The sequence below is a fragment of the Culex quinquefasciatus genome, chromosome 2 (genome assembly GCF_015732765.1).
Source record: "Culex quinquefasciatus strain JHB chromosome 2, VPISU_Cqui_1.0_pri_paternal, whole genome shotgun sequence".
Taxonomy (NCBI): Eukaryota; Metazoa; Arthropoda; class Insecta; order Diptera; family Culicidae; genus Culex; species Culex quinquefasciatus.
Genome location: NC_051862.1, coordinates 114,313,867 through 114,329,297, shown reverse-complemented (window position 1 = coordinate 114,329,297; position 15,431 = coordinate 114,313,867). Strand labels below are relative to the sequence as shown.

The following is a 15,431-nucleotide window of genomic DNA, read 5'->3' as shown; positions in this document are numbered from 1 at the left end:
TTTTAAGAATTTTAAGAATTTTAAGAATTTTAAAATTTTAAGAATTTTAAAATTTTAAGAATTTTAAGAATTTTAAGAATTTTAAAATTTTAAGAATTTTAAGAATTTTAAGAATTTTAAGAATTTTAAGAATTTTAAGAATTTTAAGAATTTTAAGAATTTTAAGAATTTTAAGAATTTTAAGAATTTTAAGAATTTTAAGAAATTTAAGAATTTTATGAATTTTAAGAATTTTAAGAATATTAAGAATTTTAAGAATTTTAAGGATTTTAAGGATTTTAAGAATTTTATGAATTTTAAGAATTTTATGAATTTTATGAATTTTAAGAATTTTAAGAATTTTAAGAATTTTAAGAATTTTAAGAATTTTAAGAATTTTAAGAATTTTAAGAATTTTAAGAATTTTAAGAATTTTAAGAATTTTAAGAATTTTAAGAATTTTAAGAATTTTAAGAATTTTAAGAATTTTAAGAATTTTAAGAATTTTAAGAATTTTAAGAATTTAAAGAATTTTAGGAATTTTAAGAATTTTAAGAATTTTAAGAATGTTAAGAATTTTAAGAATTTTAAAAATTTGAAGAATTTTAAGAATTTTAAGAATTTGAAGAATTTGAAGAATTTGAAGAATTTTAAGAATTTTAAGAATTTTAAGAATTTTAAGAATTTTAAGAATTTTAAGAATTTTAAGAAATTTAAGAATTTTAAGAATTTTAAGAATTTTAAGAATTTTAAAAATTTTAAGAATTTTAAGAATTTTAAGAATTTTAAGAATTTTAAGAATTTTAAGAATTTTAAGAATTTTAAGAATTTTAAGAATTTTAAGAATTTTAAAATTTTAAGAATTTTAAAATTTTAAGATTTTAAGAATTTTAAGAATTTTAAGAATTTTAAGAATTTTAAGAATTTTAAGAATTTTAAGAATTTTAAGAATTTTAAAATTTTAAGAATTTTAAGAATTTTAAAATTTTAAGAATTTTAAGAATTTTAAGAATTTTAAGAATTTTAAGAATTTTAAAATTTTAAGAATTTAAAGAATTTAAAGAATTTAAAGAATTTAAAGAATTTAAAGAATTTAAAGAATTTAAAGAATTTAAAGAATTTAAAGAATTTAAAGAATTTAAAATTTAAAGAATTTTAAGAATTTTAAGAATTTAAAGAATTTTAAGAATTTTAAGAATTTTAAAATTTTAAGAATTTTAAGAATTTTAAAATTTTAAAATTTTAAGAATTTTAAGAATTTTAAGAATTTTAAGAATTTTAAGAATTTTAAGAATTTTAAGAATTTTAAGAATTTTAAAATTTTAAGAATTTTAAGAATTTTAAGAATTTTAAAATTTTAAGAATTTTAAAATTTTAAAATTTTAAGAATTTTAAGAATTTTAAGAATTTTAAGAATTTTAAGAATTTTAAGAATTTTAAGAATTTTAAGAATTTTAAGAATTTTAAGAATTTTAAGAATTTAAGGAATTTAAAGAATTTAAAGAATTTAAAGAATTTAAAGAATTTAAAGAATTTAAAGAATTTAAAGAATTTTAAGAATTTTAAGAATTTTAAGAATTTAAAGAATTTAAAGAATTTAAAGAATTTAAAAATTTAAAGAATTTAAAGAATTTAAAGAATTTAAAGAATTTAAAAATTTTAAAATTTTAAAATTTTAAGAATTTTAAGAATTTAAAGAATTTAAAATTTTAAAATTTTAAGAATTTTAAAATTTTAAGGATTTTAAGAATTTTATGAATTTTAAGAATTTTAAGAATTTTAAGAATTTTAAGAATTTTAAGAATTTTAAGAATTTTAAAATTTTAAAATTTTAAGAATTTTAAGAATTTTAAGAATTTTAAGAATTTTAAGAATTTTAAAATTTTAAAATTTTAAGAATTTTAAGTATTTTAAGAATTTTAAAATTTAAAGAATTTTAGAATTTTAAGAATTTTAAGAATGTTAAAATTTTAAGAATTTTAAGAATTTTAAAATTTTAAGAATTTTAAGAATTTTAAAATTTTAAGAATTTTAAAATTTTAAGAATTTTAAAATTTTAAAATTTTAAGAATTTTAAGAATTTTAAAATTTTAAGAATTTTAAGAATTTTAAGAATTTTAAGATTTTAAGAATTTTAAGAATTTTAAGAATTTTAAGAATTTTAAATTTTAAGAATTTTAAGAATTTTAAGAATTTTAAGAATTTTAAGAATTTTAAGAATTTTAAGAATTTTAAGAATTTTAAGAATTTTAAAATTTTAAGAATTTTAAGAATTTTAAAATTTTAAGAATTTTAAGAATTTTAAGAATTTTAAAATTTTAAGAATTTTAAGAATTTTAAGAATTTTAAAATTTTAAAATTTTAAAATTTTAAAATTTTAAGAATTTTAAGAATTTTAAGAATTTTAAGAATTTTAAATTTTAAAATTTTAAGAATTTTAAAATTTTAAGATTTTAAGAATTTTAAGAATTTTAAGAATTTTAAGAATTTTAAGAATTTTAAGAATTTTAAGAATTTTAAGAATTTTAAGAATTTTAAGAATTTTAAGAATTTTAAAATTTTAAGAATTTTAAGAATTTTAAGAATTTTAAGAATTTTAAGAATTTTAAGAATTTTAAGAATTTTAAGAATTTTAAGAATTTTAAAATTTTAAGAATTTTAAGAATTTTAAGAATTTTAAGAATTTTAAGAATTTTAAGAATTTTAAAATTTTAAAATTTTAAGAATTTTAAGAATTTTAAGAATTTTAAGAATTTTAAGAATTTTAAGAATTTTAAGAATTTTAAGAATTTTAAGAATTTTAAGAATTTTAAGAATTTTAAGAATTTTAAGAATTTTAAGAATTTTAAGAATTTTAAGAATTTTAAGAATTTTAAGAACTTTAAGAATTGTAAGAATTTTAAGAATTTTAAGAATTTTAAGTATTTTAAGAATTTTAAGAATTTTAAGAATTTTAAGAATTTTAAAATTTTAAGAATTTTAAGAATTTTAAGAATTTTAAAATTTTAAAATTTTAAAATTTTAAAATTTTAAGAATTTTAAGAATTTTAAGAATTTTAAGAATTTTAAGAATTTTAAGAATTTTAAGAATTTTAAGAATTTTAAAATTTTAAATTTTAAGAATTTTAAAATTTTAAGAATTTTAAGAATTTTAAGAATTTTAAGAATTTTAAGAATTTTAAGAATTTTAAGAATTTTAAAATTTTAAGAATTTTAAAATTTTAAGAATTTTAAGAATTTTAAGAATTTTAAAATTTTAAGAATTTTAAGAATTTTAAAATTTTAAGAATTTTAAGAATTTTAAGAATTTTAAGAATTTTAAGAATTTTAAGAATTTTAAAATTTTAAGAATTTTAAGAATTTTAAAAATTTTAAAATTTTAAGAATTTTAAAATTTTAAAATTTTAAGATTTTAAGAATTTTAAAAATTTTAAAATTTTAAGAATTTTAAAATTTTAAGAATTTTAAGAATTTTAAAATTTTAAGAATTTTAAGAATTTTAAGAATTTTAAGAATTTTAAGAATTTTAAGAATTTTAAGAATTTTAAAATTTTAAGAATTTTAAGAATTTTAAGAATTTTAAAATTTTAAAATTTTAAGAATTTTAAAATTTTAAAATTTTAAGAATTTTAAGAATTTTAAGAATTTTAAGAATTTTAAGAATTTTAAGAATTTTAAGAATTTTAAGAATTTTAAGAATTTTAAGAATTTTAAAAATTTTAAGAATTTTAAAATTTTAAAATTTTAAAATTTTAAGAATTTTAAGAATTTTAAGAATTTTAAGAATTTTAAGAATTTTAAGAATTTTAAGAATTTTAAGAATTTAAAGAATTTAAAGAATTTAAAGAATTTAAAGAATTTAAAGAATTTAAAGAATTTAAAGAATTTAAAGAATTTAAAGAATTTAAAAAAAATAAATAATTTAAGGAAGCATAACTTTTAAACCGGTTAGATGAACCAGTTCAGCTGAATCGGTTCAATTTTGTTACAAAATGACTTTTCAGGCAACTTAACCGGCTCCGTGGCTTTTTCGTGTTATTTTCCGTCTCTTTTATGTCGCTGTTCGAGTGTATGGGGTGATTGGTCATTATAATTAAATAATGGCATCAGTTGTGCGGTGCTTGTGTGGACGCGCAGTCCTGTTTTTTTCGTGTTATTTTCCGTCTCTTTTGTGTCGCTGTTCGAGTGCATGGGGTGATTGGTCATTTTAATTAAATAATGGCATCAGTAGTGCGGTGCATGTGTGGACGCGCAGTCCTGTTTTTTCGTGTTATTTTCCGTCTCTTTTATGTCGCTGTTCGAGTGTATGGGGTGATTGGTCATTATAATTAAATAATGGCATCAGTAGTGCGGTGCCTGTGTGGACGCTCAGTCCTGTTTTTTCGTGTTATTTTCCGTCTCTTTTGTGTCGCTGTTCGAGTGCATGGGGTGATTGGTCATTATAATTAAATAATGGCATCAGTAGTGCGGTGCCTGTGTGGACGCGCAGTCCTGTTTTTTCGTGTTATTTTCCGTCTCTTTTGTGTCGCTGTTCGAGTGCATGGGGTGATTGGTCATTTTAATTAAATAATGGCATCAGTAGTGCGGTGCCTGTGTGGACGCGCAGTTCTGTTTTTTCGTGTTATTTTCCATCTCTTTTGTGTCGCTGTTTGTGTGCATGGGGTGATTGGTCTTCTTCTTCTTCTTTTTTTTCTTTATTTTTAGTTCACGCGTTCGTTGGCCAATGAGTTTTTTTTGTTCTCTTTACATAGTTTTCGATAGAAACGATCCGAATTCAAGTCGTATTGCTGGATTAAGTCCTTTCTATATCATCGATGATCGGAAGGCACGCCGACGAATATGTTTTAAGGCTTATGATATAAAATCATTTTAATGAATAAAGCCCTTCTTACATCATCGTTGATCGGAAGGCACGCCGACGAAGAATTGGAGGATCGCGGTCGAATTAATATTATATTTAAAATTCTAGATAGCTATCTTTCGGATTCGATTGTGAGTAGCGGGACTTCGCGGTTACTATGCAACGTGTTTTTTGGAGTCTTTTTATATTTTAAATTTATAAGTCCTTCTTTTATCATCGTTGATAGGAAGGCACGCCGCCGGTTAAGTTCGTTTAAGTTATTGTTTTAATTTCATTACAATCGGTTACGTGGTGTCCTGTTTTCTTTTCGTTTATATTCGTTGATCGTAATAATTTATTCCAACTGGCATCTTTAGTATTAACTCATCTACTATTTTTGACATTTGCTCGCGTTATCTTAATTGTACCAACAGTAAAAATATACTGCTAAGTCCAGCCCATAGCACTACCGCTCGGTTGGCACGCGTTCGATTAAAACAAACTTTTTAAATAATCAATTACTTATCTTTCCGCAGCCGGCTGCCTAAGATTTAAAATTTCAACCGATAAACAAAATGCTCATGGTCACATCACTGCCACTCGTGAATCCTGACCTCATACTCATCTACTAACCCCCTCAAAACTCATGTGATACTTTGTCGGAGAAGCAGTCGATTGGGCGGTCTCTATCACTCAAGTATCGGACTAACATTCCCATCCACTTCCCCGTGACCCTACCACTGGTCGTGGCCGGCGCCGGTATTGATCAGCATGATAGGGGCCTTTGAGAAGTTGCGAAGCGAGGAAAGATAGCTCCCACTCATCTTCCACGGCTCGTGGATGTAACTTCTGGAGGTCCTGGTCAATAACGGAGTAGCAACTGCGGGTGGGCACCTATGCTTATGCTTATGCTTATGCTTATGCTTAACTTAACCGGCTCCGTGGCTTAATGGTTACGGCTTCTGTCTCCCAAGCAGAAGGTTCAGGGATCAAATCCCGGTCGGTACCTTTGAAATTTGGAATCAGGAATTTGAATATGAATAAAAACTTAAATGAATCAGGTAGGATTCGAACACACACCTTTGGATTGGTGGTGGTCTGGAACGCTAAGCAGTCGGCCATCAGAAGGTTTACACTCTAGCAGTGAATTGATCCGTAGTGTTGAAACATGTTATCTCTTCTTTTTATATTATTAAATACGCGCTGATCCCTGATTTGCCTGAGGGGATTGGAAGTCTAAATATAGATCGAGTTTCCTTCAGATGCTTGCTTCTATGTTTAGGCGGGGCCGAACAATGCCCAGCGACCTCGGAATTGGACCGCAAGGAGCTCTGTCATTCTGAAATGGGTCGTTGGAAGCAGCGCGAGGGCTATCACCACCTAATACCCGGGACTGAGATAAGCTGTATCAGCATTCGGCATATACAAAGTCTGATACAAACTATACTTTCCCATAATTTCGCTACCTGTTAGCGGGTATTGGATTGGACCACACACACACACACACACACACACAAAATGACTTTTCAGGCAACTTGAAAGAGTTAGACATGTCGCATGATACATTTTGTGCCAGAAATGTTCAACCGGTACAACTATTGAACCGGTTGGGTGAACCGGTTCAGCTGAATTGATTTAATTTTGTTGCAGAATGCCTTTTCAGGCAATTTGAAAGAGTTAGATATGTCGCATGATACATTTTGTGCCAGAAATGTTCAACCGGTACAACTATTGAACCGGTTGGGTGAACCGGTTCAGCTGAATCGGTTCAATTTTGTTGCAGATTGACTATTCATGAAATTTTGAGAAGTTTGATATGTCGCATGATTATGTTTCTAATGAAAAGTCATGTTTTTATTCTCTTACTGATTTTAGTATACAGAACAATAAATGTTTACTTAACTTTTTTAGTAAAACTTTATGGAAAACGTAGTCTTTTTATATTTTTAACATAAAGTTCAGGTGAAGGCCTTTTCAAAGAACTATAAAACTTTGAGTTTTGGTCATGTTTTGCATAAGATATAATTTTTACAAATTTACTGTAACGCATTTTGCTCGGATATTTTTTCGTTCATCCCCTCCCCCCCGAGCCCCGCCCAAAAATCCACTAATTTGCACATATTTCCTTAAAGTAGACATTCTGACGATTCCAAAACACTATAAAACATTGAAGTTTGGTGCTATTTTGCATATTTCCCAAGCCTGCGAAAATTTACTGTAACGCATTTTGCAGGCTTCGGGTTGTACAGGGAAATTTTTTTCTTCGGGTCTTGACTGTTAACATATTATTATTCCTCTACGTTTTGGTAAATCGTCTTTATTTGTATTTTTTTAAAAGAATAAAACTTTCCATGCATTTACTGTCTTAAAGGGTTCCATTTTGCATCACTAGTTGTTCCATACAAAGCTTCATACAATTTTGCCCATACAAAATGGGAATGTGAATATTCGTAAACATAATACATTTTCTTATCGATTTAGCGTCTTGAAAAAGTTGTAGGTTATGATTTGAACCCTTAAAATAGTTTCAGGGAAAAATGCACACTTTGGAAATTGATATTGAAGTTGATTTCCGAAAACTCTTATTTTATTTCTGAAAATTTGTTATATTTGTAAGGAAACATCTTTTAGGCTAGTGTTCAGGTTTTGTTGTAAAACCTGGTACTAATTTTTTTTTGATTAAATGCACCGTTATCATAGTTTGCATTTTTAGGTAAAAAGATATAAATTGGAAAAGGATCCTCGTATTGGCTACAATTACAAATAATTATACAAAATGACTCCTTTTGTCAAAGAAAATGTATGTAAAGTATTATCCTATTTAAAAAAAAAATACAAATAAAAGACGATTTACCAAAACGTAGAGGAATAATAATATATTAAAATACATTTTTCAACGAATAAAATCTTTATTCTTTACTATTTAAAACAAGCTATGTATTTGAATTTTGTTTAAATGTTTATTTTTCTTTCTATGTGAATTTAAAAAAAATCATATCTTATAAGAGTGAACGAATATAATCCACCCTAGGTCATCTGACCGAGCCACGTAGCCCAGTGGTAACGCTTCCGCCTCGTAAGCGGTAGATCGGGGTTCAAATCCCGGCTCGGACCAACACAACTGGTGATCTTTTCCCTTCTGGAATCGATTGCTTAGTAAAGGGAAGGTAGTGTATCATCACAAACTGGACCTTATCACGACACCTTAGGGAGGCGACCTATGGGATGTTAACATTAACCCTTACATGTTAACTTTAAGTTGAGAATGAAACTGCCACTGAATCCGCTTTGTAAATGCCGGCCCCGATACTCTTCAAGGGTGTTCCCCTCAGGAACTGGGAAAGATTTACTTTTTTTACTAGGTCATCTAAGACCACCCTAGTTGCCATAAAAACCAGGTTCGACCACGTTTGTCCACAAACCAATTTTACCTGCATTTGAGCTTACTAAGAGCAGTTTTGATACTGATTAAGGCGATATTCATGTAAATTTTCTCATAGAGCATGGTACAAAATCTCATAAAATGACCATTTTTAAATCGCTGTAACTTGGGTTTAAGAAAAACCCTTTTGAGATGTTATATTCATATTAAAGAAGAAGTTTTGAGCTTTCAGATGCACCACGGAGTGTATTTTTTTCTGTCCCCCTCGAAAAGATACAACCATTTGAAAAAGGCATATAAAAAACGGCCTATTATGACGGAACTATGATTACAAACGGGAAGGCATTTATTTTGGATATTTTTATTTTGCTCGCTCAAAACCATATTTGTTAATAACATTTCATGAAAAAACATGCGATTTTCTCACAATGTGACGTAAACGACAATAAAATCATAAATCAAAATTAATTTTATTAAAGTTCATATATCCAAGCTGTGAACATGACTAGGAACATGATTTTTTTTTATGTATGTACAGTATGTAAAAAAAGTATTTACACTCCTTGGGCACTATGCACATTTTGTGATGAAACATGTAAAAAATTTAAAGTTTGACAGGAACCTAGTACTAAGTTTTGTTCAGAAACTCATGCCAAACATGTTGCCACAAAATGCTCATGGAAAGATGATTTCTATAAAAAGTTATATAACAAATACTATTACGAAAATAAAAAAGGTGCAAAAAAAGTTTGTACACCTTTCGAAAAATTAACATAAATAATGTTATTTTTTGACAAATCACCATAAATCCAGTCTCCCAACTCCAAATAGGCATCCTTGACTGATTAAAAAAAAAATTGGATTGAGTATAAAGTTAACTAACTACTTAGTATAAAAGTTTATACAACTCTGGAAATTCAACATAAAACTTATCTAAACTTAATTTTGCAAACTTTTAATTCAACTGTCAATATATTACCATAGAATTGCTAAATAAACTTTTTAGAGTGGGTATAACACCGTTTTGGGGGTATTTGTATCGAACCCGGAATTACGTCGTCGGAAAATCCGCCGGCATCTGAACCGGTCCACAATTCACAAGTCAACCTATGTGGCATCAGAAAGGGCATAAAATTTCCGATCTTTTGATACCCATACATCCCATACGTTTTTAAATACCTAAGCAAAACGTTGTTATGGTTTCGTTTGAGCAACCTGCCAAAAATGTATGGAATTTCGTAATTTTTGTTCTCGTGGATCAAACTTACTTTTTGCCCCCCCCCCCCCCGCAATAAAAACACTTCTTTGATGGGCCACCCTACTGCTTTTCATATAAAATGCTGTAGAATGATCAGATTAAGAGATATAGATTTGGTGTCTTCGACAAAGTTGTCTACAATACTGTCTAAAAAAGTATACCTCTATTTCTTCTAGAAGCGAAGATAGTTTTTGAAAATATTAGAAATTGTTGGACCACCCTAACATCGGTTTGACCAAAAGATGTAGAATTTCATTTTTATCAAATGCTTCTTAGACGCCGAAGCTCGAAAATGCATCCCTGAAGCGGAAATTAATTATTCCTGCTAAATTTGCGTTTCCGACCACTGTGCGTTAGTGGGGCTGACTATGGGTCAAAAAACGATACACCCTTAGAGGGGGTGACATTGGGTCAAATGAAACTAAAATGGTGCTCAAATACAACGATATGGTAAAAACAAGTCATCCAACAGTGTTTCTTGTTCGAGGGAATCGTATTGACACGCTACAATGTTTGAAGTGGAGATTTTCAAACATTTGGGTAGTTTTCAAGCAATTCTAACAAAAATATTAGAAAAATGATTTTTCGAGAGGTCATTTTTGGCCAAAAACGTACCTCAGCTTTAGACAGCTGCCAAAATAGTAGAATTTGTTCTAGGAACGAGATTTTTTTAGAGAAGTCTTCTTAAGATGTCCCCTACACAACCCTTTAAACAGAATTCAGTTTCATTGAAAAGAATCTGAGAAATTGGGTCTTAAAATGAAGCTTAGAATGCTGATATTATTGTTTACAGCGATAAAGCTTATTTTTCTGAGTACAATGACCCTTTGTACGACCACGAAGAGTTTAAAATTGATTTTTAAATCAATTTTGAAAAATTAACCTCGCGGTCCTTCTTGACAGAAAAGCTTCTTGACAGCTCGTTCCAAGGGGACCATAGTTCATCCATCGAAAAAATGTTGTCTTGTCAAAAAAAAAATTGCATTAAAATGAAAAAAAAGTGATCAGAAATGGTTTTTAATCGTGTTTTATACCGTTGTACATAAAAATTGAAAATGGGCTTTAGTACCCAATTGTGTAATCCGTAACAAATCACTTTGACCCAATCTCACCCCCCAGACCCAACGTCACCCCCACTGACGGTACTAAGAATTTTGAAAATTCGACACTTTTTGTTCACTAAAATGCAAATATTTCAGATTTGCGTGGACATAAATTGAATGTTAAAAAAAGCAAAATGGTCTCCGTAAAATTTCCTATAAGCTGAATGCATTAGTTTTGACTGCAAAATTTTTTGGCTCGTTTTGGGGAGCGATTGGTGAATTTTTTAGCTAAAAAATACAAATTTTTCTCCCTAAAACGCACTGCCATGCTCAAACACAAGCTTTTATGGACCATGTATTGACAGGAATTTGTTCAGGGGACCTTAAATTATAACTTGAAGCCCAAGGCGACCAAATTTGAATGACTTTAGTATGATTGTTACTCGCATTTCTGAAAAATACTCGAAAAATGCACTATTTTCATTCAAGCTCCGCGCGCGAGTTTGTAACGCGCAACCTTTTCACAACGTACCAGGAGCGTTACATTGCGCAATCCCTGGACAATCCAATTTATTTGAAACACCTTTTATGCTTAGCCTGCAAACAACTTTAGCGCCACTCCAAAAGTTGGAGGTTGTTTGTGGATTTTAATCAGGGAAGCCCGACCTGAAGCTCTTGATCTCAAGGCGAGTTTTAGTGTAATCTAAACCGAAAAGTCGAACCAAAAGATCCCAAAGATTTACTCAAAGTCAACAACATTTACGAACTCTTTCATCTCAGTCTTTAAAACAAACGAACGCATTAGTTAGAGTGCATTCTAATCCAAAATTTATTAAGCAAAACAAAATTCATTACGAAACGAAAGAATGTATATTTAAGTTAAACGCGTGCAGGATTAATCCTCGTTTTTGCAACGCAAAATCCGAAAAAGACCCGGGATTTTTATTTGTGGTTGTAAATGAGCTCAAATTAATACTAAGGGGGGTTTAGATCTTAAATCTAGCAAAAACTATTCCCTATTGTCGTGCACTGTACTTTACCCTACTAATCTGGTACCAGCAACGGCTTGCAGATGTTCTTGAACGGCGTGTAGATTCTCCTAGGTCCGGACCTACTGCGACGATCAGCGATCAAACAGCTCCGGTGCGTTCGCTCAACCCTACCGCACTCTAGCGGCGGCTAGCAGTACTCCGCCGTGGACACGTGGCACAGCGATCGGCGTCGACACGTTCTTCGCCGCGCTTTGGGCTTCCAGCCCCGAGCGGCGTCTAGCGGAACCAACGTTTACACGTGGCCGTCGCACGGCGACGTTCTTGATGGGGACGCTCGGTCCAACGTTGTTTCGAATCGGTGGAGACGGATGGTACTGCTGCTGTCAGGCTTTTGTCTCGTTCCTCGCACTTCCTTCGGTCGGGCAAGCGAGGTTAGAATCGGCTGGGCAGCCGGCGAGCTTTGGCGTGCTCGAAAGCTCGGAACTTCCTCCAAGCTCTGGGATTGCTTCGAAAAGGACGTGTGGGGTCAACTGGGTGGGCGGAGTAGATGCGTCTCCGAGTCGTTGGAGTTGACTATGGCGGTTGAAACGGTTCGTCACGACCCCGTCGTGGTTTTCATCCACCAGTCTGACCAACGAAGCATTCCCAGCGTCGAACGACGAAATATACGGCTTTTCTGCCCCGAGACTTGCACCCACGTTAATGGGCAACCTATAACGTGGTCAAAAGTTGCATCTCTGCCTAATCTCACGATCTGTATTGAGATCTTACCTGACACGTGCAAAGGGTTCGCATAACCTTTGCTTGTTCTTGGGGAAAACTATTCTTCAAAGCTTTGATTGCTAGAAATTAAGCGCATTTGTAGTTCGCGAAGCTTTACAATATCGTTTCCCTATGCACTTACTGCTTTTCCAGAAAGAGTATCACAATCACCAGAACTAATTCCACTTAAAACTTTTCACCGAAATTAAACTGTTCGAAAAAAAGCAAAACCGTTTCGTAAAAGCACTCCAACTAAAGTGAAGCGTCGGTTTTTCGACTCAGCTTTATAGAGTTCCTCGAGCCGTGATAATTGTACCTAGTTGACCTTGAATCAACCAATCAGATTCTTTTGCGACGCAGGAAATTAAAACACACGAACACGGTTTTAATTTCAATTTCAATCTCGTCGTGATATCAAAAGTAGATCAAAGCAGTGGTATACTACATGTGTATGTGCACACAATCAAATCAAAAGGGTTCAGTTGTTTGCAGTCTACTTGCAGGCGCATTATTTTTATATCGTTTTACAGTATGTGACACATGAAATGATACAAGTTGTAAACCATTTTTGGGAATTTTTTGTTGTATGAAAACATTGTTCCTGACATCCTAATCTATCATTCTAGGGGTGAGCACCGAAGATTTGACAACTTTTCATTTTTTTTTGGCCTACTGCCATTCTTTGCTACAACACTTAACACTGGACTGAACATCTGCCGCTGATCCTGCTTGGTCTACGCATAACCTACAAGGGCTTCTCCGGCAGAAATGGTGTTTGGCACGACGCTGAAAATCCCGTCCGAGTTTTTTGCTGCAAATCACAACATACACACTGACTCGGAGTTCGCCACCAACCTGCGAGAGGCAATGCGATGTCTCCGTCCAACAGAAACTGCGTGGCATGGACAACGTGGTGTATCCGTCCATCCGGACCTCAGAAGCTGCCAGCAGGAGATGAGATCGTCGTCTAGTCTGCGGGGGAGTACTGTGGCGGAGACGATCGTCATCGTAAACCCTGCTGGCCCAGTCAACGATGATCGACCCGTTTGTCGCGATCAACAAAAGATCGGCACAACAATTGTTTCGATTTACCCACTTCTCGCATTCACACATACTTACGATTTCTTTTGGATTTGTGCTTCGCACCCTTTGTAATTAGATTAAGTTTTTAATACATTTTTGGACTACTATCAGATCACACGTCTTTTTGTTCTGCGAGTGGCCAACTCGCCCATTTTTCATGGTTTATTTGGTGGAATCGGTTCTCTGATGCATCTCTGATTTGACAAAAAAATTGGAAAATCATTTTTGCAAGTCGTTTTTTTGACATAAAATGTATACACTCAACCTCCGGTGGTTGGTCACTTTTTCGTTTGACACTTTTTTAGTTTGTACCCCGTTGGTTGGTCAAAGTCAAACTAAAAAGTGACGAACTGTCAATTTTTATAAGGCGCTCACGCACACTATCAGCCTACACTCAACCTCCGGTGGTTGGTCACTTTTTGTTTGACACTTTTTTAGTTTGTACCCCGTTGGTTGGTCAAAGTCAAACTAAAAAGTGACGAATTGTCAATTTTTATAAGGCGCTCACGCACACAATCAAAACAAACGTTCAGTAGTGTGTGTGAACTCCGTGTAAAAGGAGTGTTAAACTAAAAAGTGACCCCGTTCGTTTGACAACAATTGGTGTCAATCCACCGGGGTTTGAGTGTACAGATAAAAACATCATCATCAAGGTTATGTTCACTGATTTTAATGAACTGATTATATCAAGAAATAATAATAAAATTTGAAATCAGTTACAAATTTTAGAATATGAAAAAAAATATGGTTTGAAGCCCAAAGGCAATACATTTGGTTTGATTTGATCATTAAAAAAAATCATATAACTAGAAGCCGCATATTTGAAAAAGATAAATCAAAAATTCTCTGAAGTTTTAACTTCAGCATGGCACAGTTATGTTGCCGAAAACGGAATCGCACTTTACAAATGCATTTCATTATGTAATACATCAGCAGTTCCATATGAAAGTTAAAGAAAAAAAATAAAAGTTCTCCGATCGGGCTCAAAATTTTTCTGGGGGTTCCTTGGCCAAAATAATTAGACCCGTATTTTTTTGTTTGGCCATTAGGGTGGCCTACGCCGTGTTAGGGTGGTCCGAAAAATGGCCATTTTCATCGATTTTCACAAAAACCACTTTTTTCAAAAAATCATAACTTCGCTCCATTTCAACCGATTTTAGCTGTCTAGGGCGCAAATGAAAGATGATAAGTTGGACTTCGAAGAAAAAATAATGTGGAGTTTCAAAAATCTAGCCTAACATTTGAAAAAGTCTTATGAAAACATCAAATGCCGTTTTGACGGTGTCTGGACCAAAGAGCCTATATCTGAAAATATTTTTAACGGATTCCTCGAACAATTTTACATAATATATCAAAAATTGGGCGAGGTTCATTAACAGGATTCAGAGATATGATTTTTTGAAAATAAAATCCGGGTTTTTCGACGCGCCGCGCGCGAAAACGAGAAATTGATGAAATCGGCAAAAAATCAACTTTTTTCACTAAAACTGCGATAACTAGAAAATTTCAGCGATGACCTATAGATGTTAGGGTACCAAAATTTTCGTAATCGAAATACGCAACTTTTGGTACCCTAACATTTATAGGTCATCGCTGAAATTTTCGAGTTATCGCAGTTTTAGTGAAAAAAGTTGATTTTTTGCCGATTTCGTCAATCTCCCGTTTTCGCGCGCGGCGCGTCGAAAACCCGGATTTTATTTTCAAAAATCATATCTCTGAATCTGAATGCAATTTTGATATGTTATGTAAATTGTCCGAGGAATCCGTTAAAAATATTTTCAGATATAGGCTCTTTGGTCCAGACACCGTCAAAACGGCATTTGATGTTTTCATTAGACTTTTTCAAATGTTAGGCTAGATTTTTGAAACTCCACATTATTTTTTCTTGGAAGTCCAACTTATCATCTTTCATTTGCGCTCTAGACAGCTAAAATCGGTTGGAATGGAGCGAAGTTATGATTTTGAAAAAGTGGTTTTGTGAAAATCGACGAAAATGGCCATTTTTCGGACCACCCTAACACGACGTAGGCCACCGTAATGGCCAAACAAAAAAATACGGGTCTAATTATTTTGGCCAAGGAACCCGCAGAAA

The 15,431-nt window shown here is 31.3% G+C and overlaps 1 protein-coding gene and 1 long non-coding RNA gene across 3 annotated transcripts in view; both read right to left on the bottom strand.

Annotated features, from left to right (window-relative positions):
• LOC119767059 (gonadotropin-releasing hormone II receptor-like) overlaps positions 1-15,431 on the bottom strand; it is a 136,594-nt gene that overhangs the window by 91,212 nt on the left and 29,951 nt on the right. The gene's annotated exons all lie outside the window — the stretch shown is intronic.
• On the bottom strand, positions 11,960-12,650 carry LOC119767063. The gene is made up of 3 exons (XR_005277305.1): positions 12,399-12,650; positions 12,266-12,336; positions 11,960-12,205 (listed from the first exon to the last, which is right to left on the bottom strand). It is a non-coding gene; the product is annotated as an uncharacterized LOC119767063 (long non-coding RNA).